General features: G+C 39.3%; 1 protein-coding gene across 2 annotated transcripts in view; it reads left to right on the plus strand.

Moving 5' to 3' along the window:
* The first annotated feature begins 316 nt into the window (after positions 1-316).
* The window catches only part of NPFFR2 (neuropeptide FF receptor 2), a 78,726-nt gene continuing 55,289 nt past the window's right edge, over positions 317-23,753 (plus strand). For both annotated transcript variants that reach the window (XM_060416660.1, XM_042251056.2), the window contains exon 1: positions 317-460. The gene's annotated coding sequence lies outside the window, so the exon portion shown is untranslated. The remainder of the gene's footprint in view (positions 461-23,753) is intronic.

The following is a 23,753-nucleotide window of genomic DNA, read 5'->3' on the forward strand; positions in this document are numbered from 1 at the left end:
CAGACACACTCATTCAGTTCTCAGATTACCCAGTGACTACTATCAGCCTCATCTGTAGTTTACAATGAAATCCCAGACACAGGGAAGCTCAATCACTTGCCCAAAGTATGGAGCCAGGCAATCAAAGACGCAGTGTTAGTCATAGTGATGCTTTCTTTCCTTTGCAGCACACGGATTCTGAATTTCACAAGAAGGTATCCGGATGCCCCTTATCGGGATGTGAATACTTTCTTTGGGCTCCCAGCAGCTGGCTGCTGCCCCCTGGAGAGTGACGTTACATGGAGGGGGCCAGGAGGCAGAGAGCGAGCCAGCGAGCGAGCACACAGCCCTAAACGTGCAGCCTGCAGGCAAGCGCCGGCGGGGTCCGAAAAGCCAGGCGGTGGCAGGTGGAACCGGGACAGGATCATCGGAACCTGTTGCTGAAACCCAGCCAGGACGCTTCGACTGGCGTGGTCTGCAGGTAGGGGCGCGGGTCAGACTGGGCTGGGGACCCCAGTACCCGCGGCTGCCTTGGATGATTCGCATTAGCAACTGGGGAGTGTTATCTTGGATTTTGTAACTTTATTCTTTCCACTTTTCCCAAATCCCTTCCTAATCCCCCGGGGCACTGTCTGTGGACTCACAGTCCAGGAAGGCGACCCTTTGGTCACCAGCGTGACATTTTGGGGCTTCTGTGCCCAGTCTGTCCAGACCACTGATTCCTGTTCCCAGGCTCCTAGCGCTGGGATGGGGCTGGGAATGGGGAGGAGGGAGCCACTTTCATAACCTTAAAGTTCTCCAAAAACCCCTCCATAGCAAACCCCGCCCCCTCCTTTTTTAAAAATAACTTTCCTGTTGAGTTTCCTTGAAGTCCATGCCTGATACTAGCGAGTTTTCTAAACTTCTGTCTACATTTGTGATTATTTGAGCAATGATCTTTGGGTATGTGAGTGAGGTTGCATCTTATATGCTTTTATTTGCCAGAAAGGCTAAAACATGGTTTTTTACCCAAGTCCAGCACAGAGCCATCAGTGAAGGTATTTGAAGAGATTTTTTTTTTTTTCTTTTAAAGCTCTTTCTAGGTTGTGAGAAAGGATTTCCAGATAATGCCAAGTTTAGCCTGTCTTTTACAAAACCCCAGGCATTTGCCAGAAGTTCAGCCCTTGGTCAAAGATAGCGTCTGGTGTGGGAAACAGGAGCAGTCTCTGCTCTGCGCTATGGTTTGTTTGTTTGTTTTTTTTTTAATACAGAACTATAAGAAACAAAGATGAATTTGCTTATCCCTTCTTTTGCCCTCAGCTAGACTGTAGATATTTCAAAAAATTATTTATTTTAAAAAGTCAAATCTAAGATGGCATAAGTTATAAGAATATGATAGATTTCTTTTTTGATCGAAGTATTAAAAGTTATTTTAACCATGTGTCTAAATTTCTCTTTCCATTATACATCCAAATCATTTTCAACTGATAATGACCAACGAGGGGAAAGATAGGCAAATTCTGGTTTGTAATGTGTGGATACATTTCTGTTTTCAGCTCCAACTCTAATTATGTAAACCAAAATAGCTTGTGTAAAATCATCTTAATATTTTAAGTTATGATTGAATTTGCAAAATTGCTGTGAAATGCTCAAGATAGAACCATTATCATGAACAGAGAGTTGAGTGGCAACTGTATGCAGAGTTTGGTTAGCGTCTTTCATCTGTTAAAAGCTGCTATCATTTAAGAGAACAGGTCTTCACTGTATACTGCATTATCATCATTAAAAAGTAGTTATTATAATAACCTAAAATGTAATTTCAATATTGCCTGATGATGCATTAATGTGTTATTCATATGTTATCTTCTGCTTTTATTAGCATAAATATTTTTCTAAAATTCATATCATCCAAAAAGATCTTCCTAATAGCCGTTTTTCTTGATGTCCATAGGCATCTTCAGGAAAGTTTGAATCTCAAACATTTTTTTCTTAGTCTGTCATCTATCTGTCTATTTTACCTGACATTTTTATTCCTGAGCATTTTATGAATAAATTATGAAGTATTTAAAAGTCTGTATTAGAAATTTGTTGTTTTATTTTTATGATTCTTTTAAGTCATAGCTCATTTTAAGCACACCAGTATTCTTTTTTTACAGATTCAAAGGCTGTAGAATGTATAGATATAAATTTACTATTAACCAGTCAATGATTTGCTCCTGCGAAAATTGTTTATTGTTCTTATATTTATTGTTTATTATTATTTATTTGTGTGTGTGATTGTTGATTTTAAAAATTCATGAAAATGACTCTCTGATAAATATTCATGAATGTTTTCACTGTAGTGCCCTAGAGTGGATCTCCAGCTGTAATACAGACGTAAGAATAACTGTTCCTCAAACATCATATATTAAAAAATAATCATTTTGTAAAATATTACTTTCCTCATTCTGGAGAGGGGAAGTTGATTTTAAGTGAAAACTTTAAAACTGTTGTACATATTGAAAGACAGATAAATAGAACCTCATGTTCCTAAAATAGATCTATATATTTTTATATTAATCTTACCAAGTAGTTCTCTTAAAGATGTGAATTTTATGCCTGCAATTAGCCTGCTGTTGACAGCTGATTTTTCTTTCCTTCCTAATTACCTTTAGTTTTAAGTTCTAGCTCTGGGGCATAAACTGGCTCTTAAATGAATTTTCCAATTGCCTTGAAACTGAACATTCGGGATCTAGAAGGTCCCTTACTCTATTGAACCAAAGGCAGATGGAAAGATACTGCCCCAGCAATGAGTTACAATGGTCACCACAAGAGACAGCTGTTTTGAAGGAGTCTCATGTCCTTTAAGCGCCTTGTGGAATTCTGAGATACCAGAGTTACACAAATGAAGAGATAAAGTTCTTTTCCCAGTCAGGCTTCTCATTGGCTCTGCGCCTAAGGCAAATCATTTAACTTGAGTCTAAATTTCTCAAATATAAATGGATAAGTTAGAATATGCTTTCTAAAATCTTTTCATCCCTCTGGGTTTCCCTGTTCCTATGATAAGAGGGCAGACAATCCAGGGTGAGAAGGCATAGATAGCCTTGTTTTGCTACTTGAAACCAGCCACCCTTAGGCAAGGCCCTGAAAATTCTATAAATTCACTATCTCCTGTCTCAACTGGACGATTAGAAGGAATGAATGGAGTGGTATAGGTGACTGTGCTGGATGCAGCCTCTGGCACAGCAATGTTCTTTAGGATACCCATCTCTGACAGATCTAAAGTTTTTCCTGCCTTCAGTGGGGAGATGAGAGAAGTGCAGAGAAATTCCTTCCACATGTTCAAGTGGCCATTACCAGTACATGCATGCATGCTAAGTTGCTTCAGTCATGTCTGACTTCACGACCCTATGGGCTGTAGCCTGTCAGGCTCCTCTGTCCATGGGATTTTACAAGCAAGAATACTGGAGTGGGTTGCCATTTCCTTCTCTGAGGGAACTTCCTGACCCAGGGATCAAACCCGTATCTCTTATGTCTCCTGCACTGGCAGCAAGTTCTTTAGCACTAGCACCACCAGGGAAGCCCTACCAGTGCAGCTTCTCCAGGATGTATCAGGGATCGGGACATAGGATGATCAGAGCCTCAAGCATGGAGTGAATGCCTCTTTGATATTTCACCAACTCTCCCCTCACACACAGAAAGTCAAAATGAGTCAGAACAGCATAAAAATCATTCTCCATGCCACACAGACTGAGAAGACAAGCCCTGTTCCAGTTCCCTGTCAACCTGGGTGTAGTTCTGTTCCAGTTTAACACACCAGACACATTATATCAGGGGAATCATAACAGCTGCAGAAACCCAGTCACACCACTGCAGTAATTTAAAGAAAGAAAAAAACTACGAACAAAATAACACCTGAAATGCCAAGAAATTGGTTCTCTCTTACCTTTGTTGCTACTGAAAATTTAACATGTCTAAATACTACCAATATTTCTTACTTCATTTCCATTTGGGGCTGTTGAGAGGCCTTATTTAAGTGTCTGCATAAAATCTGGGTTCCACTGAGGCACCTACAGACTAAGGCATCTTCTGCTGGAACTAATGCATCTTTTTTGAGTCTCTCCCAGGAATCTCAATTGACCTTCATTTTCAAAACCCTGAAGGGTCTACCAAGCATATGAGAATATTTCAGTTCTGCTTGTTTGGGAAAACAGTTTCTGAAAGCCAAATGAGATAGTGAGAGCTAATCTTCAGTGAGTTTTGTCGATAAGGAAACAGAGGCTTGGAAATGATTTTGCCCAAAGTAAACACATTTGCTAGACTGAGGAATCGGGATAATGAATTCATGCAGCCTTCAAGTCCATGAGCTTAAATTCAATCCTGCAGGGCCCCCGAGTATATAGTAACAGCAGCTTACAATCAAAGTACTTATTTCTGCATATGCCAAGCCTTTCTAAACAAACAAAGCTGCATTCTTAGGAAGAAATAAATATTACAGGCTTAATGAAATTTCTTATAAACCAAAATAGGAAACATTCATTACTTGTGAAACTTTTTCAAATTCCTGTACCTAAGTCCCACCACTGGACATAAATTGATCTGGAGTTGGCTCTGAGTATTTGTATTTTTTATTTCACTTAGAAATGAAAAGAATCTGCATGGTTACTTTTAAGTGAAAATAATGGGTCCCAACCCACATTGCTGTTTGCAGAAACAGATAGAAGAAACTCAAGTATTATCTAGGAAAAGGGATATTTAAAGAAAACAGGACAAGGGGATAAACATTTTGTGAATCCATTCTCCCCAGAACTCTAGCCAAATCAAATAGTTGTCTATATTATGTTTACTTCCTGTGAACATAAAATTCAATAAGGGGAAATTTCAGATCAAGAAGTTGCTCATGACTTTTAAGATTCTCCTGTTCTTCGGGGAAGAAAGCAGCAGGGATCTGTAAGTCTTGCAAATTACTTCTTCTTTCACAGAGCATCATCTCAAACATCCTATCTCCTTGCAAAACTGAGACATTTAGAGAGGTGTCACCTGAACTCTACTTTCATTTAAAGTAGGGTATCTTATTTAATGGCTTTTCTTAAAGACTCAAAAAAACTGAATTGAACTGAAAGAACCTAAAGTTTCTAACTTTACCTTTTTCATTTCATCCCTGTCCCTGCAATCTTACACAATGGTACTAGAGTGAAGGTGGGCTCGTTAGGGACTCAGCTTCCTACCCTATAAGCAGAGTGCATTGCATGATTAGTCAGGCACCCTCTAGTAGAGTTTGGCCCTCACTGGTGGCTCAGATGGTAAACCATCTGCCTACAATGCAGGAGACCCAGGTTCAATCCCTGGGTTGGGAAGATCCTCTGGGGAAGGAAATGGCAACCCACTCCAGTACTCTTGCCTGGAAAATCCCAAGGATGGAGGAGTGTGGTAGGCTACAGTCCATGGGGTCACAAAGAGTCGGACATGACTGAGCGACTTCACTTTCTTTTTTTCTCTAGTAGAGTTTATAGCCTCTCGCTTCCTTCGTCTTTTACTCATATCCCCTGGTCGCCTTTCTGGAATTCCCTATCCTCAACAGGTTTGCAAAGTCTTTTTGTCCTTGGATGGCTGCTGATGTCATTAATATCACAGTGCTCCTTCAGGCTTGAAAGTCTTTGGCTACAATCCTGAGGAGATTTGTTCTCTTTGTCACCACTTCTTTCACCTGGAAAAGCTACTTTGAGTGGTTTCTGACCCAGAGCACTGTTTACACTTCTTTCACAACTAGCAGCCCTGAGGGTTCACTGAAGACTGTGCACAGCTTGCCCAAATACCCCATCTCGAGCATGCATTTCATGATATTTTGATTATCCAGGTTTTAGGAACTTTTTCTAATTCAAGTTTTTCTGTAGAAGCAGGCCCTTGAAGTTTCTAAAGTTTGCAAGCCTGACGAATTCTGAGTTCATGCTTAGCACTCATTCCCCTTGTCCTCATGTGGTCCCTCCAGCCTGGAACATTCCAAGCTCAGACCTCCTTACAGCTTTTGGACTTGCCTTCTCCCTACCTGAGAATTTCAAACGTCAGAGTTGCACAGGCAGGGATCAGGTCTAGTGTGCTCCTAAGGCTACTTGTCCTCACAGTGTCCTCTGGTCTGTGCCTTAGCTACTGAGACCACCTCTGTGTTACTTGAGACCATCTGTATGTCTGTGTTCACTTGCTTCTGAGCTTCCTCTCCCTAAGCGAAGTGAAGTGGCTCAATCGTGTCTGACTGTTTGTGACCCCATGGACTGTAGCCAACCAGGCTCCTCCGTCCATGGGATTTTCCAGGAAAGAATACTGGAGTGGTTTGCCATTTCCTTCTCCAGGGGAACTTCCCGACCCAGAGATCGAAGCCAGGTCTCCTGCATTGTAGGCAGACGCTTTACTGTCTGAGCCGCAAGGGAAGCCCCCTCCTCTCCCTAAGGAGAGTGTAAACTCCACAAGAGATCATCTTGATGCTTTTACATTAACTCCTAGCTTCGGTGTCTAGAACAATATGTTGCACAGTAGAAACTCAGCAAATATTTGCCTAGTGAAAATTTCATTTCCATTAACCCATCAGATTCTCCCGCATCCTCTTGCATGTCCAATCAAGATGCTAAAATTTCAGTCTTTAAATCCCATTCTTCCTTTATGCTTTCTTATCCTCCTTTCCACTCGTCCTGGCTTAACTAAAAGGTCAATCTGTACATACTTTTTCATTTCATGTGGCAGAAAAAGTTTTGAAAAAGCCACTTAGTTGCCACTGACTGCACTATTTTAATATATGTGGGTTCCATGGTATCTGTGTATGTGGATTTTTAAAAATAATCTGGGCCTAAGCACTAAGAAAGACAAAAATATGGTAAAAAATACTACCACATTTACTTTTAAGTAAAGTTAAATCCACCTATTCTATTATTATAATTAGCATATTATAATTTCATCTTTAAAATATTTTATTTTTAAACTATATGCATATGTAATTTTATATAAGTGCCCAAATTATATCATATTCTGTAGCTACTAAATTCTTAATTCTTCAGTTTCCTTTCTTAATTGTCTCTGTCCACTCTTTTCTCCTATGTTACTGAATCACAAGTAACCCATGTTGGCAATTGAGTTCTATTATTTTAGCTTTTCCTATACTTTTTATGACCATTCACATGTATACATATGAATACATGCTTGTGTATATACACATGCACAATCTTTTTATTTCCAGTTTTCAAAATTGTATAATTTTTCTTATTCATTAATACTTCATGAAAAGCCCTTCATTCCAACTGTTCAGTTCAGTCACTCAGTCATGTCCGACTCTTTGTAACCCCATGGACTGCAGCATGCCAGACTTCCCTGCCCATCACCAACTCTGAGAGCTTGCTCAAACTCATGTCCATTGAGTTGGTGATGCCATCCAACCATCTCATCCCTTGTCATCCCCTTCTAGTCCTGCCTTCAATCTTTCCCAGCATCAGGGTTTTTTACGAGTCAGGTCTTTTCCAATGAGTCAGTTCTTTGCATCAGTTGGCTAAAGTATTGGAGCTTCAGTTTCAGCATCAGTCCTTCCAATGAATATTCAGGACTGATTTCCTTTAGGATTGACTGGATTGATCTCCTTGCAGTCCAAGGGACATTCAGGAGTCTTCTCCAAAACCACAGTTCAAAAGCAACAATTCTTCAGTGCTCAACCTTCTTTATGGTCCAACTCTCTCATCCATACATGACTACTGGAAAAACCATAGCTTTGACTAGATGGACCTTTGTTGGCAAAGTCATGTCTCTGCTTTTTAATATGCTGTCTAGGTTTGTCATAGCTTTTCTTCTAAGGAGTAAGTATCTTTTAATTTCATGGCTGAAGTCATCATCTGCAGTAATTTTGGAGCCCAAAAAAACTAAAGTCTCTCACTGTTTCCATTGTTTCCCCATCTATTTGCCATGAAGTAAGTGATGGGACTAGATGCCATGATCTTGGGTTTTAGAATGTTGAGTTTTAAGCCAGCTTTTTCACTCTCCTCTTTCACTTTCATCAAGAAGCTCTTTAGTTCTTCTTCACTTTCTGCCATAAGGGTGGTATCATCTGCATATCTGAGATTATTGATATTTCTTCTGGCAATCTTGATTCCAGCTTGTGCTTCATCCAGTCCAGCATTTCTCATGGTGTACTCTGCATAGATGTTAAAAAAGCAAGGTGACAAATACAGCCTTGACGTACTCCTTTCATAATTTAGAGCCTGTCTGTTGTTCCATGTCCAGTTCTAACTGTTGCTTCTTGGCCTGCATACAGATTTCTCAGGAGGCAGGTAAGGTGGTATGGTATTTCCATCTCTTGGACAATTTAACAGTTTGCTGTGATCTACACAGTCAATGGCTTTGGTGTAGTTAATGAAGCAGAAATAGGTGTCTTTCTGGAACTCTCTTGCTTTTCCAAAATTCAACAGATGTTGGCAATTTGATCTCTGGTTCCTCTGCCTTTTCTAAATCCAGCTTGAACATCTGGAAGTTCTCAGTATATGTACTATTGTAGCCTCATTTGGAGAATTTTGAGCATTACTTTACTAGCATGTGAAATGAGTGGAATTGTGCAATAGTTTGAACAATCTTTGGCATTGACTTTCTTTGGGATTGGAATGAAAACTAGCCTTTTCCAGTCCTGTGCCCACTGCTGAGTTTTCCAAATTTGCTGGCATATTGAGTGCAGTACTTTAACAGCATCTTCTTTTAGAACTTGAAATAGCTCAGCTGAAATTCCATCACCTCCACTAACTATGTTCATAGTGATGCTTCCGAACACTCACTTGACTTAGCCCTCTAGGATGTCTGGCTCTAGGTGAGTAAGCACACCATCATGGTTATCTGGGTCATGAAGGTTTTTTTTTTTTGTACAGTTCTTCTGTGTATTCTTGCCACCTCCTCTTAATATCTTCTACTTCTGTTAGGTCCATGCCATTTCTGTCCTTTATAGTGCTCATCTTTGCATTAATGTTCACTTGGTATCTGTAATTTTCTTGAAGAGATCTCTAGTCTTTCCCATTCTATTGTTTTTCTCTATTTCATTGTATTATTCACTTAAGCGGGCTTTCTTTTCTCTCCTTGTCATTCTCTGGAACTGTATTCAGTTGGGTGAATCTTTCTCTTTCTCCTTTGCCTTTTGCTTCTTTTATTTTCTCAACTATTTGTAAGGCCTCCTCATAAAACCACTTTGCCTCTTTGCATTTTTGCCTTGGGGATGGTTTTGGTCACTGCCTCCTATACCATGCTATGAACCTCCATCCATAGTTCTTCAGGAACTGTGTATACCAGATCTTGAATCTATTCATCACCCCTACTGTATAATCATAAGGAATTTGATTTAGGTCATACCTGAATGATCTAGTGGTTTTCCTTACTTTCTTCAATTAAGCCTGAATTTTGCAATAAGGAGCTGATGATCTGAGCCTCAGTCAGCTCCAGGTCTTGTTTATGATGAATGTATAGTTCCATGTATTTGCTCCATCTTTGGCTGCAAAAAATATAATCAATATGATTTCGGTGTTGACCATCTGGTGATGTCCACGCGTAGAGTCATTGCTTGTGTTGTTGGAGAAGGGTGTTTGCTATGACCATTGTGTTCTCTTTACAAAATTCTGTTAGCCTTTGCCCCGCTACATTTTGTACTCCAAGGCCAACTTGCCTGTTACTCCAGGTATCTCTTGACTTCCTACTTTTTCATTCCAATCACCTATGATGAAAGGACATCTTTTTTTGGTGTTAGTTTTAGAAGGTCTTATAGGTCTTCACAGAACCATTCAACTTCATCTTCTTTAGCATTAGTATTTGGGACATAGACTTGGATTACTGTGATGTTGACTGGTTTGCCTTGGAAACAAACTGAGTTCATTTAGTCATTTTTTTAGATTGCACCTAGGTACTAAATTTAGGAATATTTTGTTGACTATGAGGGTTACTCAATTTCTTCTAAGGGATTCTTGCCCACAGTAGTAGATCTAATGGTCATCTGAATTAAATTTGCCCGTTTCCACCCATTTTAGTTCATTGATTGCTAAAATTTTGATATTCACTCTTACCATCTCCTGCTTGACCACTTCCAATTTACCTTGATTCATGGACCTAACATTCTAGGTTCCTATAGAGTATTGTTCTTTATAGCATTGGAGTTTACTTTCACCACCAGACAGATTCATAGCTGAGCATTATTTCTGCTTTGGCCTAGCCTCTTCATTCTTGCTAGAGCTACTTCTCCTCTCTTCCCCAGAAGCATATTGGATACCTACTGACCTGGGGGGCTCATCTTACAGTATCATATCATTTTTGCCTTTTCATTCTGTTCATAGGGTCCTCAAGGCAAGAATACTGAAGTGGTTTGTCATTCCCTTCTCCAGTGGACCACTGGAGTTTTATCAGAACTCTCCAACTTGACTATAGTTAACAACATTGTTTTGTATACTTAAAAGTTTTAAGAGAGTAAATCTTAGCTGTTCTCACCACCAAGAAAAATGGTAATTATGTGAGCTATTGATTACCACTAACCCTAATGTGGTAATAATTTTGCAATATATACGCCCATTGAATTTTTAAGACTTACACAATGCTATATCTTATAAAGCCAGAAAAAAAATTTTTTTTTTAAATTAGCATGGAGACATTTGAACTCAGGCTTAAAGAGAGATTGAACTATATGGAATATTATACCGCTAATTTCCTCTTGAGCTCTTTGGTTTGTATTTCTTTAAAGCATTATTCTGTATTTTAGCAGAAAAATGTTTTCATTCTGGAGTACTGAGGGAGACCCAATGCTATGCTTAAATGTAACCTGAACCAGTATTAAGTGGAGGCTACATTTTTGTGATTAATAAAAATATAAAAATTTATGTCAAACTGGAAAAAAAATGAATACAGGATATCTTTTGCAATCATCAGATTGAAAAAATTTAGGAAGGCTATCAGAGCCAAGCACTAGAGCAATGGAAACTCTTATTTAGTTTGATCACTTTGGAAAGTGATGAAAGTGAAAGTGTTAGTCACTCAGTCGTGTCTGACTCTTTGTGACCCCGTGGACTGTAGCCTGCTAGGCTCATCTGTCCATAGATGTCTCCAGGCAAGAATACTAGTGTGGGTTGCCATTTCCTTCTCCAGAGGCTCTTCCTGACCCAGGGATCAAACCCGGGTCTCCCGCATTTCAGACAGACCCTTTACCATATGAGCCACCAGGGAAGCCATCATATTTGGTAAAATTAAAAATGGACATACTTGATATATATACATAAGGAGACATGTATAATCTCATTGTCACAGAGTGTTAATGAGAGCATTATCTGCAATTAGAAAATGGAAAAAAGTCTCTAGAAAACGGATAAATGCTCATATGATGAATACTACCACTAAGGACAAAGAGAAGCTGTCATGCATTGGTTAAATGGAGAGACTTTGGGAAGATTTGAGCACTGCTCTGTCATAACTTGGGACTCCCCTGTTGGCTCAAATGATAAAGAATCTGCCTGCAATATGGGAGACCTGGGTTTGATCCTGCAGTCCCCTGGGGAAGGGAATGGCAACTCACTTTAGTGTTCTTGCCTGGAGAATTCAAGGGACTGAGGAGCCTGGTGGGCTACATTCCTTGGGGTCACAAAGAGTCAGACAGACTGAGCGACTAACACTGTCATAACTTTAGACAGCTATTTGTCCTGTAGCTCTGTAAAACATGGATAATACTTACCTCAAGAGTTAAGTATAAACAAGTTAATCCATGTAATGTATGTAGAACGTTGGCTGTTACACAGAGAAAATTCATTAAATGTTTTATTATTATTATTCAGAGAGTCAAAAGAATGAACTAGGTCTATCTATCTGCACATGGAAGTATCCTGAAAAACACTATATTGAGTTAAAAAGAAAAGTTTCAGAATTAAATACTCACTATGATAACTAGAGATCCAGAGTAACCCAAATCCCCACAAATCAATGTATTTTACTGCTTGCAAATATTTGTAGGGAAAATGTAAAAATGATTGCCTGAAGCCCAAAAGACAAAGCATTGGGAAGCTTTACTTCATCATATTTTATTTCACTTATAAAATAACAGTCTTTCAACAAATGAGATAGATATTAATATTTATCAATATGTAAGTCTTGTCTATAATATTATGACTTTTATATTGATACTTAAAATGTTTTAAAAAATAAAAAGATAAAAATACAGTAAAAATTTTAAGTTGAAAAGTCAGAAAAATGTGGTAAAAATTTTCTAAAAATGTAAAAAAAATTAAAATGTTATTTGATAAAGGTCTCATTTAAGTCAGTAAGAAAAACACTAAGATTGCTTTCATATATTAATGGACAAGTTTCATGCAAAAGCAATTACAAAATAGAAAAAATATACAAATAGCTTAAATATTTATAAAGATTCTGTCATTTTAACAACAACTTTAAAAATGTTGAAGCAAAAATATAGTTTTGTTGATCTCTAACAACTAATGTCACTGATTCAATGGACATGAGTTTGAGCAAACTCCAGGAGATAGAAAAGGACAGGGAAGACTGGCATGCTGCAGTCCATGGGGTCGCAGAGTCGGACATAACTGAGTGACTGAACAGCAATAGCTTCTAACTAAATTTTTAAAAAATTATTTTAGTGAAATGAGCACTGTATATGTTATGGTTGTAGCACTGTAAAGTTTTAGGTAATCTCAAAATAATTTAGTATAGATATAAAATAGTATTTAGTCATCAGAAACATTTTTGAAATGCAGCTTTAATATAAATTCATTTATTTCATTACTAGTAAATCAAAAATGCTGAATTAAAAACCCCATAAGCAATAATGTTTGGTTATGTCTAATATCCATTGCCCTTAGAATGCATGTGTGCTAAGCTGCTCCAGTCATGTCTGACTCTTTGGGACCCCATGGACTATAGCCCACCAGGCTCCTCTGTCCATGGGGATTTTCCAGGCAAGAATATTGGAGAGGGTTGCCTTGCCCTCCTCCAGGGAATCTTTCCATCCCAGTGATCAAACCTGTGTCTCTTAGGTCTCCTGCATTGGCAGGCAGGTTCTTTACCACTGGTGACACCTGGGAAACCGCTGCCCTTAGAGTAACCACCGAAGTTTTTGTTACAGCCTAAAAGGTGCTTTTTGATTCGATCCATATCTGTTTATTATGCGGAGCTTCCCTTGGATGATGCTATCTCTCCATCTCTAGGCTTTGGCCAAAGTGAACTTCTGCCAGGGTCTCTTCCTTCTCAGTTTTGGTGAATATTGAATTCTGTAATTCTCACTGACCTCCCCCCACCCAAGTGCCTATCCTCTGCCTTAATAAAACTTATTCTTGACTTAATTTTTTCCAGCCCCCCACAGGAGGCCTGTCCAGTCCAGGTTAGAGAGGTCTCTCTGATATGCTTGCCTTAGAGCTCAGGGTCCACACTCATACTAGTCATCATCCTTGTATTATAGTTAATTGACTACTGTTTGTCTTTTATGCAAGACTGTTAGCTTTCTGAAGGCTGGTAAGTCTGAGTATTGTGTTTAGTTAATAGAAGAATATACTGAATGAATGCATGAATTAATGTATGACTGAATGAATAAAAATCATAGAAAAAATATGCTGACATTAATAGTTGGGGTTCTATGAGGTTTTATACTTTATAATAATTTCTTTTCTGCCCATTTGAGTTTGGAGCCTTTTAGATACAGATGCAACAGTTTAAGTCATGGATGAAATGATAGCTTTATTACCCCTCTACACTGTTGGTGTGAATGTAAATTGGTGAAGCCACGTGGAGAACAGTATGGAGGTTCCTTAAAAAGCTGAGAATAGAGCTACTACCATGTGACCTGGCAATCCCACTCTGGAGCACATATCTGGAAAAGATGAAAGCTCTAATTGGAAAAGACTCATATACCTCAATGTTCATGGTGACACTATTTACAACAGTCAAGACACGGGAGCAACCTAAGTGTCTATTAACAGACAACTGGTTTAAAAATATTTGGCGTGTGTATACAATAGAATACTATGTAGGCTTAGCAAAGTGAAATATTGCCATCTGCAGGAAAATGGATGGACCTAGAGAATATCATATTAAGGGAAGTAAGTCAGAGAGAGGTAAATATTATATGATATCACATATATGTGGAAACTAAAATTTGATACCGATGAACTTATTTATAAAATAGAAACAGACTCACAGACAGTGAAAACAATAATATGGTTACCAAAGGGGAAAGGGTGAGGGGAGGGATACATTATTGATAGATACACACTACTATATATAAAATAGATAACTAAGGGCCTACTGTATAACACAGGGAACTGTATTCAACATCTTGCAATAGACTATGATAAAGAAGAATCTGAAAAAGAATATTTACATCTATCTATCTGAACTTGATATATATGTATATATATATATATTTTTAGCTGTGCCACATGGCTTGTGGGATCTTAGTTCCCTAAGCAGGATTGACACTTGCACCCTCGGCAGTGAAAGCAAGGAGTCCTAGCCACTGGACTGCCAGGAAATTCCCTCCATCTATCTATTTGAATCACTTTTCATGTATACCTGAAACTAACACAATATTGTAAGTCAGCTATATTTCAATTAAAAAAACAGCATTATTACTGATAAAACTGCTGTTTCAAAACGTGATGAGACTGTGGGCAAGGGAATTTCCTCTAAAAGTTATTCCTAAATTGGACAGTTTTCACTTAATCCCTCAAATACAGGGAAACAACCCAGTTCATACAATTTTTATGAATACAGATCATATAATCCCTATAGGCAGCAAGTTCCTAAAGAGTAATAGAAAGGAGAGATTAGTTTTTTTCTCCCAGACTCCTTAAGTCTTATCAGAGGAGTGAGTGACTGAAGCCTCAGAAGGCTCATCTGAGAAAATTTCTTTCAATATAGAAACATTTCAGGAGGAGGGGATTCTACCTCTAGTGGTAGTAATTTGGGTTTTCCATTTTTGTTTATATTTTCTGTATTTTCTAATTAATCATGCACTCTTTTTAATTGGAAAAAAAATGTTTTGAAACGTAAGTTGCAATAGTAATTTTCCTTTGCTACTTATTATCTCACAAGAGTTAGTTGAGGCGATCTGTAATACATTTATATTCATGTGAAAGATCTCATGTGAGAGAATGAAAGAAGTACCTAATGGAAAAAATAAACAAATTTCTTGAGAATTAGCTAAAAGAAAAATATACATATTAATGATATACAACTGCACAAGGCCTCTTGTGTGAGAAAATTATGTTTTAAATGAAGTGATTGGTGGCAAGAGATGAGTACTGAGGCTTTCTTTACAGTCCTTTAGTAATGTGACCAAAATTTTTTCCCTTATCTCCTTTTCCAATATGTTCACACTATTTTTCCACTTGTGATTGGTAATCTTGAGTTTCAGTGAAGCTAATGTGAACTTTTAGAGCTAGAAAGAACATTAGACATAATTTTTATTTTCTTCTTAATTTTATAAATTATCAAACTATAATGTATAAATATCAAACTAAAATGTATAAGTATCAAGCCATATAACTTAGGGACAGCCAAGATGAGGTGTCCCATTTCCTATTCTCCTACTTGATGTCTTTTCTGCTAGAGCATACTTCCATCCACCACGAGATCACAACTTTTGAGGATCTTGTAAAGAAAAATAGCAATACACCTTCCAACAAAGAAAAGGAAAACATTCCCACTCCTCTGAAAACTTTGTGAGGGAAGCATTAAGGAGTACTCCTTGGAAGAAAAGTTATGACCAACCTAGATAGCATATTCAAAAGCAGAGACATTACTTTGCCGACTGAGGTCCATCTAGTCAAGGCTATGGTTTTTCCAGTGGTCATGTATGGATGTGAGAGTTGGACTGTGAAGAAGGCTGAGCGCCGAAGAATTGATGCTTTTGACCTGTGGTGTTGGAGAAGACTGTTGAGAGTCCCTTGGACAACAAGGAGATCCAACCAGTCCATTCTGAAGGAGATCAGCCCTGGGATTTCTTTGGAGGGAATGATGCTAAAGCTGAAACTCCAGTACTTTGGCCACCTCATGCGAAGAGTTGACTCATTGGAAAAGACCCTGATGCTGGGAGGGATTGGGGGCAGGAGGAGAAGGGGACAACCAAGGATGAGATGGCTGGATGGTTTCACTGACCTGATGGACATGAGTCTGAGTGAACTCCGGGAGTTGGTGATGGACAGGGAGGCCTGGTGTGCTGTGATGCATGGGGTCACAAAGAGTTGGACACAACTGAGCGACTGAATTGAACTGAGCTAGGTCAATTAACCTGATCTCTGTGGAACATGTTATTAAAATTGAAAGTACTTATCTCATATTCAAATACTTTAAAACCTAGCTTTTCAGCTTGTGTTTAATAGTTTTAGTGTTCTGTTACACAACATGATTGGGTTGTTTTCTATATAAGTGAATAACAAGGATAACAGTGCAAAAGCAAAACTGTTTGAGTTCAGAGTTGTCTTCTTAAAGTTACTATTTGGAAACAAGAGCCGAGGTACATTTAATTAGATGGAATTTGATAGTTTCAAGACTGAGTTGTTTCTTAGATTGTCCTTTTGTTATACCTTTGTGCCTTCATAAAGGATATGTGTATGTTCCAATGCATTCAGTATGGACAAATTTTAATATAGCTTGCTAGGATATTGTGCAATAAGACTTTTGAGAGTGGTCATTTTGGTAAATATGGGCAAAAGGACCTAGGAAGCTATCTTTTAACTAAAGCTGTAGAATATAGACTACCATGGATCTGCAGAATGTTATTTGCTGTTTATTTTAAAGAGATGGGAAATGTTTGATAGGAGAATTTTTTAAACTATAACAATTATAGCCTTGAACATGATAGTATTTGATAACTAAGATTTACCTTACAAAGTGTGATCCACAAGCTGGGTTCTCTTGGTTCATGTTTATATCAAGAATTCCAAATATCAGTTATTAGACCTTGCAGATTTTATATTAGCTAAAGAGAGTGCTAGCCTTTGAGGTAAGATAGATACAGGCTCAGTTTAGAATAAAGCTATAGACACACATTACTTAATGGCCTTTATCTGAATAGCAAAAGGTTAGGGGGAAGCTTTCCACATTTTTAGTTCATTTTTAGAATTTTATTTTTAATTGGAGTATTGTGTTCGTTTCTGTCATATATCAACATGAATCAGCCACAGGTATACATATGTCCCCTCCTTCTTAAACCTTCCTCCCATCTTCCTCCTGCCCCCCATTCCATCCCACGCCTCTAGGTTGTCAGAGAGCATCAGATTTGAGCTCTCTGAGCCATACAGCAAATTCCCACTGGTTATCTGCTTTACATATGGTAATGTATATGTTTTAATGCTACTTTCTCAGTTTCTCCCACCCTCTCCTTCACCCACTGTGTCCACAATTCTATTCTCAATAGCAGCAATTATTTTATAGACATCTAATTAAAACTGTTCTCATATTAGCATCTCCTTAGCTGGAAAACCAGTACCATGGTGAATTTTCTTTGACTGTCTATGCCAGACATTTATGTAACCATAGAAGAGAGAACTGTTAATAGTAATGTAAATAAAAGGAAAATCATATCAGTAAAGGTTGACCAAGTGTGAATATAGTAATTGCAGAAGAAACAATTTGATATCATCAGTGATATGCCCACAGGTCAAGTTATAAGAAAAGGGATTTAAATAGAGCACTATTTCCAATTGAAAATGCATCATTCACATGTACTAGAGTTATCTAAGATAAAATAACAAGTTTTTTTCTTCCCACAACTTTCCCTTGTAGTGTGTTATTTTTGCACATAAAATATGAAATTTAACCCTAGGTTAGTGACTCAGTGGTAAAGAATCTGCTTGCCAATGCAAAAGATACAGGAGACACAGGTTTGATCCCTGGGTTGGGAAGACACCCAGAGATCCGGCATCTTTTATTTTTATTTTTTAATTTTTTTAATTTTTTATTTTTTAAATTTTGAAATCTTTAATTCTTACATGCGTTCCCAAACATGACCCCCCCTCCCACCTCCCTCCCCACAACATCTCTCTGGGTCATCCCCATGCACCAGCCCCAAGCATGCTGCACCCTACGTCAGACATGGACTGGCGATTCAATTCTTACATGATATTATACATGTTAGAATTCCCATTCTCCCAAATCATCCCACCCTCTCCCTCTCCCTCTGAGTCCAAAAGTCCGTTATACACATCTGTGTCTTTTTTCCTGTCTTGCATACAGGGTCGTCAATGCCATCTTCCTAAATTCCATATATATGTGTTAGTATACTGTATTGGTGTTTTTCTTTCTGGCTTACTTCACTCTGTATAATTGGCTCCAGTTTCATCCATCTCATCAGAACTGATTCAAATGAATTCTTTTTAACGGCTGAGTAATACTCCATTGTGTATATGTACCACAGCTTTCTTATCCATTCATCTGCTGATGTAAACAAAACAAAAACCACTACTGAGTCACACCCAGCTGTAAACATGTCACCATGAGGGAGCCCCATCCCAACCCCCAGGCCACAGAGTTGGAGGTGAAATGACAGGGCTTGGGAGGAGGGTCACCGGGGAGGTGTTAAGCAGGGTGTAGCAGATGCAGCAGAAGACCCCTGGTAGGTGGGGGGTCAGGGCAGGAGAGGGGGCTGAGCTCTCAGGAGCCTCAGAGTGACAGTCCCAAAGGGCTGGGAGGCTTAAGAAGCCTCTTCCTGGGGGCTTCCTCAAGGCCCTCTGCCCTCCCAGCTGCAGCCCCTGAACTCCAGGGCCCCAACAGCAGGAAGGTGAGGGCCGCCCCCAATGCCATGCCCACCCCCACCGCCCCCCCAGGCCTGCCCAGCCCAGTCCAGTTTCCTGGTTCCCTGTGAGCCTCCCTCCAGGTTAGGCTGCGGCCTCAGGGGACCGGATGAGACACCCCCACCCCTCCACTCCCAGCTCCTTAGAGTCCAGCCCTAGGTCTGGGCAGCTCCTCAGGGAGCAGCACGTGGCTCCTTCCTTGGGGGCTCGGGTCCCTCTGTGGCCCTCTGACTGGGATGCGGCAGTGCGGTGGTCAGGAGGGGGCTGGCCAGCCTTCACACCGCCATCTCCTGGTCCTCCCTCTGGATCATCTGGTAATGCTGCAGGTTCTCCAGGTATGCCGCCAGTTCCGTGTCCTGAGCCTTCTCAGCCCTCTGCCGGGGAGTGTCGCCCTGCTGGCCGGTCTTCATGAGCGAGGCCCCGGCTTCCACGATGTAGTGGCAGATGGTACGCTGGTCCAGGGCTGCTGCCTGGTGCAGGCAGGTCTCCCCGTTTTTCTCCAGGGCGTCAAGAATCTTAGTGGGCGTGGGCTCCAGCAGGTAGCCGACCACTTCCTTGCTGCCGGTGCTGAGCGCGGTGCAGGAGCATGCGGCTCCGCTCTTAATGGTGAATAAGGTCGCCCCCAGCTCGGTGCAGCTCCTGGAGCTTACAGAAATCGGATCTGGAGAAGGAAATGAAAGCCACTCCAGTATTCTTGCCTGGAAAATTCCATGGACACAGAAACCTGGTGGGCTACAGTCCATGGGATCACAAAGGGTCATACACAACTGGGCGTGTATGCAATGCCAAACACATTCTTCCGTTTAGGGAAGACTGGTTAAATTTAATTTTTTATTAGTTTTTATTGGAGTATAGTCACATTACAACGTTGTGTTACTTTTTGCTGTACAGCAAAGCAAATCAGATATGGATTCATATTTATCCTCTCTTTTCATATTTTCTTCCCATTTAGGTAACCACAGAGCACTGAGTAGAGTTGCCTGTGCTATACAGCAGGTTCTCATTAGTCATATATTTTATACATGATTGCAGCCATGAAATTAAAAGATGCTTGCATCTTAGAAGAAAAGCTATGGCAAACCTCAGTTCAGTTCAGTTCATTTCAGTTGCTCAGTTGTGTCCAACTCTTTGCGACCCTATGAATCGCATCATGCCAGGCCTCCCTGTCCATCACCAACTCCTGGAATTTACCCAAACTCATGTGCATTGAGTCGGTGATGCCATCCAGCCATCTCATCCTCTGTCGTCCCCTTCTCCTCCTGCCCCCAACCCCTCCCAGCATCAGAGTCTTTTCCAGTGAGTCAACTCTTCCCATGAGGTGGCCAAAGTACTGGAGTTTCAGCTTTAGCATCATTCCTTCCAAAAGAACACCCAGGGCTGATCTCCTTTAGAATGGACTGGTTGGATCTCCTTGTTGTCCAAGGGACTCTCAAGAGTCTTCTCCAACACCACAGTTCAAAAGTATCAATTCTTCGGTGCTCAGCTTTCTTCATAGTCCAAGTTTCACATCCATACATGACCACTGGAAGAATGATAGCCTTGACTAGATGGACCTTTGTTGGCAAAGTAATATCTCTGCTTTTGAATATGCTATCTAGGTTGGTAATCCAATCCCAAAGAAAGGCAATGCCAAAGAATGCTCTAACTACCGCACAATTGCACTCATCTCACACGCTGGTAAAGTAATGCTCAAAATTCTCCAAGCCAGGCTTCAGCAACATGTGAACTGTGAGCTTCCAGATGTTCAAGCTGGTTTTAGAAAAGGCAGAGGAACCAGAGATCAAACTGCCAACATCTGCTGGACCATCAAAAAAGCAAGAGAGTTCCAGAAAAACATCTATTTCTGCTTTATTGACTATGCCAAAGCCTTTGCGTGGATCACAATTAACTGTGGAAAATTCTGAAAGAGATGGGAATACCAGACCACTTGACTTGCCTCTTGAGAAATCTGTATGCAGGTCAGCAAGCAACAGTTAGAACTGGATATGGAACAACAGACTGGTTCCAAATAGGAAAAGGAAGACGTCAAGGCTGTATATTGTCACCCTGCTTATTTAACTTCTATGCAGAGTACATCATGAGAAACTCTGGGCTGGAATAAGCACAAGCTGGAATCAAGATTGCCGGGAGAAATATCAATCACCTCAGATATGCAGATGACACCACCCTTATGGCAGAAAGTAAAGAAGAACTAAAGAGCCTCTTGGTGAAAGTGAAAGAAGAGAGTGAAAAAGTTGGCTTAAATCTCAACATGCAGAAAACTAAGAACCAAAATAGATGAGGAGACAGTGGAAACAGTATGACATTAAAGCAATGTAAATGCATAGCTGCCTATTCCTTATCTATAGGTACAATTTTCAGTAATTTTACCAAAACTATGATAGCAAGTGTATGGTTTGCATAGATGCTTGCTATCATGTAGAGGTAATTCTCTTATATTCCTAGCTTTAAAAATCATAAGTAGTGGTAAATACCATATTTGTATATTGAATCTACATTCATGGATTTGAAAACTCAATTTTGAGATTTTTAACCCACTTCAAATTGATTTGCAGATACAATATAATCCAAACACATCTCAGATACCTTTTTTAAAGAAAATGGTAAGATGTTAATCTCTAAGAAAAAGCAAAGAAACTAGAAGAGACAAACTCTTTTCAAATGAACAAATTTGGAGCATTTAGACTACTTAATTTAAAGATTTATTGTAAAGCTATAGTAATTAAGATAGTGTTATTAGTTTAAGCATAGACATATAGATCAATAGAACAATCATAGAGAAACAGACCCACAGTTATTTGGTAAATTTATTTTAGAAAATTATCCAATGTAATTCAATCAGAAAAGGACAATATTTTGAATAAATTACACTGAAACAACTGGATAGCTCCATGAAAAAATTTTTTTTCTAGACCCTTACTTCACATCACAAACAAAAGACAAACCAAAATTGAGCACAAGCATAATATGAGGTAAAACTATATAATTTCCATTAAAAAATAGAAGAAAATCTTTTCAAACTTGTGTAGGTAAAGATTTTCTAAATATGGCAGAAGAACAACAAACCATTAAAAAAAAGGTATCATTAACTATCAAAATCAAAGAAAAAAACTTATACTCTTTAAGAGACCCAATCGGAAAAACAAAGACAACCCACAGACTAGGAGTGAATACTGTAACAGAACACATAACTTACAAAGGGCTTATATCCAGAATACATAAACAATTTTTACAAAGAATACAAGCGGATTACTTGGTGGTCCAGTGGGTTAAAAATCTGCCAGTCAATGCTGAGGATATAGTTTCGATCCCCAGCCCAGGAGGATTCTACATGCCTCGGGGCAACTAAGCCTATGTGCCACGACTGCTGAGCCTGCACTCTAGAGCCTGTGCTCAAGAGAATCTACAGCAGTTACGTGCACACACCACAACTGGAGAGGAGCTCTTGCTCACCACAATTAGAGGAAGCCCCGGGATCGAACCCAGGTCTCCCACATTGCAGTTTTTGGGAAGCCTCAATTCAACCCACGACACTGAGAAATGGGATATTTGCATTATGTCGGAGTGTTTCCTAGCATATACTTTTAAGTGGAAAGGGAAAAAGACTCCGCATTGGAGAAACCTGGCAAATGAAGGTCAGCATCCTCTGTGATAGTACAAATCCTAGTGTGTGCTTTCTTATATGGTGCCCTCCACAAAATTGCTTTTGTAATACTTCTGCCAAAAATGCAGAATGTGAATCTATTCCTGAGGAAACACTAGACAATGGGGCGACATCCTATAATACTTTTCAGGAAGTCAAGGTTATGAAAGATAGGAAGGGAGGATGGAAAGATGTAACCAGAGGAAGGTTTCTTTGGTTCTAAAGGACAGTGTCGGGAGGTGGTAATACTTGAGTAAGACCTATGAGATAGTGCTTTTATCAATGGTAATTTCCTGATTTTGATCATTGTTTTGCAGTTGTGAAAGAGACCAAAGTTTTTAGGGGCTTAAGGGGACTTATATCAGTATCTTACTGCCACAGAGTTCAGAAAATACTACACATACATAGAAAAATTACGATAGAATAAATATGGCAAAATGTCAGCAGCTGGGGAATCTGAGTGAAAACTATATGGAAGTTATCTGTATTATTGTTGTAACTGCCCTTTAATTCTGGAATTGCTTACAAATAAAAAGTTTAAAATTTTAAAATTTTGAAAATGTGACTCTATACTTAAGAGGAGTCTGGTTCTAGAACGTCAATCTGGCTGGAACACTGGTGTTACATGTGCCCTGTCTTCCGTAATCTGGCTTTTGGTGACAGTCTAGCAATCTGACTGGTTTTCTAAAGTATCCATGGTTAGTTAGAGAATAATCTGTTCTAAGGACTTCCCTGGTGGTCCAGGGGTTAAGAATTCGCCTTCCAACGCAGGTGACATGGTTCAATCCCTGGTCAGGGAACTAATGCCCACATGCCACTGGGAAACTAAGCCTGTGTGCCACAACCAAGACCTGATGCAGCTAAAAATAGACCAAAAAAAAAAAAAAAAAAAGAACAGTCACCTCTTTGTCAACCTGTGAACAAGCTTAGGGAAAATAAAATCTCTGGACTGTTAATGATTTATTTTGAATTATTTCACTAAGTTTTTTTTTTATTTAAATTTAGAGTTTCATCTGTTTTTTTTTTTTTTTTTTTGATAAAGATTAACTCTGCTATGGAATTAAACCAAATTGGAGTTCCAGGACCAGTTCATTAGAATATGTAGTTGTTTTCCGCAATGTGGGTCAAATGTTGCTGCCATGGGGTCTTGGTGTCCCAGTAGTAGGTTGTGTCTTTAGACATGTGGGTTTTCTTCTATCATCTTAATGGTTGTTAAAGCCAATTTGTGCTCTCTGGTCCTATGGTAGTGGTGCTCTGTGCACTTAATGATTAGAAGAGACGATGGCTAGGTTGCTGACTGGTGAAAGAACTTTGTTACAATGGGAAATATGTTTCTGTGTTCCTTATCTTGTTTTATGGCAGTGAGCAGTGTCATAAACAGCTAGTATTTT

This window comes from Ovis aries, chromosome 6 (genome assembly GCF_016772045.2).
Source record: "Ovis aries strain OAR_USU_Benz2616 breed Rambouillet chromosome 6, ARS-UI_Ramb_v3.0, whole genome shotgun sequence".
Classification (NCBI taxonomy): domain Eukaryota; kingdom Metazoa; phylum Chordata; class Mammalia; order Artiodactyla; family Bovidae; genus Ovis; species Ovis aries.